The sequence below is a fragment of the Buceros rhinoceros genome, unplaced genomic scaffold (assembly GCF_000710305.1).
Source record: "Buceros rhinoceros silvestris isolate BGI_N320 unplaced genomic scaffold, ASM71030v1 scaffold43044, whole genome shotgun sequence".
Lineage (NCBI taxonomy): Eukaryota > Metazoa > Chordata > Aves > Bucerotiformes > Bucerotidae > Buceros > Buceros rhinoceros.
The window spans coordinates 1-281 of NW_010409688.1; positions in this window are offsets into that span (position 1 = coordinate 1).

A 281-nucleotide genomic window follows, 5' to 3' on the forward strand; every position below is an offset into this window, starting at 1 on the left:
GGGGCCGTGAAGGGCTGAGGTGGCTCTTGCCGCTGTTGGCTCTCGCTCCGCCGGGGTCTGCTGGAGCAGCTGCTGTGCACGGAGCCCGAAGCCCCCGCAAGCTTGGGTTGGGTCGGACGGGCGCGGGGGAGGCCTGACGAGGGACAGCGAGTCTCCCGGGAAGCCCGCTGTGCTGGGGGTTCGGGATTGCAGCACCACCCTTGTGCTTGGGGCGGGGGGAGAAGAGCTTTCGGAGTGCCTGTGGAGCCTCCTGCAAGGCAGAACTTCTGTTAACTTAGGAT